The sequence below is a fragment of the Schistocerca serialis genome, chromosome 3 (genome assembly GCF_023864345.2).
Source record: "Schistocerca serialis cubense isolate TAMUIC-IGC-003099 chromosome 3, iqSchSeri2.2, whole genome shotgun sequence".
Lineage (NCBI taxonomy): Eukaryota > Metazoa > Arthropoda > Insecta > Orthoptera > Acrididae > Schistocerca > Schistocerca serialis.
In genome coordinates, this window is record NC_064640.1 from 639,480,375 (window position 1) to 639,482,450 (window position 2,076).

The window sequence follows — 2,076 nt, forward strand, 5'->3', positions numbered from 1 at the left end:
TGTATTTCACTCTTTTTCAGCCATTTAAGGACTGTTGATTTTAAATTATTTTGTGATCATTGACCAGGAAGGTCAAGACGACTATGGGAACAATATTTTTGTTTCACATGGCAAAAGATGTCCAATCCGATGAGGCCATCAAAGTGAAAGAATTAATTTTGTTTGACGTCAATGAGAAGGCATATTATGTACGTTGAGTTATTTGTGCAGGCAGGATTCCAGTACCGACGGGAGCATAAAAGAGAGATTATTTTTATTTAATACTGAGTGGAAAACACAGTACCGAAAGCGAATAATCAGAAAAGTGCGAGTATGACTCACACTACGTGAGTTCTGTACAAACACAATTACGTTCTTAGATAACAGTAATTCCTTTTGCTTATTGTCCTGGTGCAAGTTTTTGTATTGGACACCACTTCGGTGACTTGCGTGTCCCTAAACTACTCCAGTCATCGATGCGGGGAGAAGCCAAGTATAGTTAAATGGGTAAACCGAAACACGAGATGTTTCTGACCAATCGTTACATCATTGAGAGGTGAACAGTAGGTTAAAATGAAGAGTGAAAAATCCATGGTATAAACGAGATTCGATCTTGAGACTTTCCTGATTGCAGGAGCGCACTTTACCGCTTTCTTTTTTTTTCAATTTCATTTTGTTCGTTTTCGTTCGTTGCATCTGCGCGGGGCGGACATCGTAAGACATCCTTTTAAGTTCGTTGTTGACCTCACTAGTCAGTTTTTTTTTTTATTACAGAGGGCAGCTAACGCTCTGACCGAACACGCTGGGCTATCGTGCCGGCGTCGCTAAACCCGCAGGCCCAGTACTCCCGACCAATATTCGACTGTAGCTTTTATGGATTACGTTTGCGAATATCAGAACGTTTGACATACCAGGCTGTATCTTTAGAGAGAAGTAACTTAGGAGGTTAAATTTATTTACACAGCCACGGGAGCGTAGGCCTTAGCACTTGGCACAAATTTCTACTTCATATCTTTACATGTCCTGAGAACAAGAGGTCTTAGCAGACGGAAAGACAGGCAGATGGTTAACAAATGGTAAAGAAAATGTATTTTTCCGTGCCACATCATTACAAATCAACAATTTTCCGATTTATTCCCATACTTGTACTTTATTACTTTATGTATCTGCACACACTGCTAAATTCCAAACTTTTGTGTTAGTTCTGTGACGCTCCTGTCTGACTGTGGACTGAACATAGACAAAGAGCATTTCGTGGCCAATGGCTCTGAGCACTATTGGTCATCAGTCCGCTTCGTGGCCGGATTTGCATAATCTGTCTGATAATCCTTAACGACTTAGGGTACTTTGAATTAATCAGACAGACGTTTTTTGTGCCTTTATCGTGATAAGTTGTATTTCTTTTTTCTGAGTATAGTGCATATTAAATATGGACTTCAGTTGCTTCTGTAAACGAAACATCGTTCCCCCTATAAATCGTCGCGCCCATGAACGACAAAATATTTCCTGTGAAACATCCCCCAGGCTGTGGCTAAGCCATGTCTCCGCAATATCCTTTCTTTCAGGAGTGCTAGTTCTGCAAGGTTCGCAGGAGAGCTTCTGTGAAATTTGGAAGGTAGGAGACGAGGTACTGGCAGAAGTAAAGCTGTGAGGAGGGGCCGTGTGTCGTGCTTGGATAGCTCAGTTGGTAGAGCACTTGCCCCCGAAAGGCAAAGGTCCCGAGTTCGATTCTCGGTCCGGCACACAGTTTTAATCTGCCAGGGAGCTTCATGCCAGCGCACACTCTGCTGCAGAGTGAAAATCTCATTCATGTGGGCAAATAATTCTTCATGAATAATTAGTACAGTGACGTTACTGATTATACTCCATTAATATTGCGGTTTCTGTAGAGCGTTTACCGCTGTTGATAGCGTTTTCTTTAACTAGCTCCTTTAACGACCAGTTTATGCAAAAACCAATAATCACTGGGACATTCAGCAGGTGCGGGAAACCCTTATACAGCGGAAAAATACTTAGAACTGTCATAGACCTTTATTAGTCCAGACATTGTCTCAGAATATCTTGTTCACGCAAACATTTACTTTGTTTAAGGATTGC

The 2,076-nt window shown here is 41.5% G+C and overlaps 1 non-coding gene across 1 annotated transcript; it reads left to right on the plus strand.

Moving 5' to 3' along the window:
* The first annotated feature begins 1,647 nt into the window (after positions 1 to 1,647).
* On the plus strand, positions 1,648 to 1,722 carry Trnas-cga (transfer RNA serine (anticodon CGA)). Its single transcript has one exon. It is a non-coding gene; the product is annotated as a tRNA-Ser (tRNA).
* Positions 1,723 to 2,076: the final 354 nt, after the last annotated feature.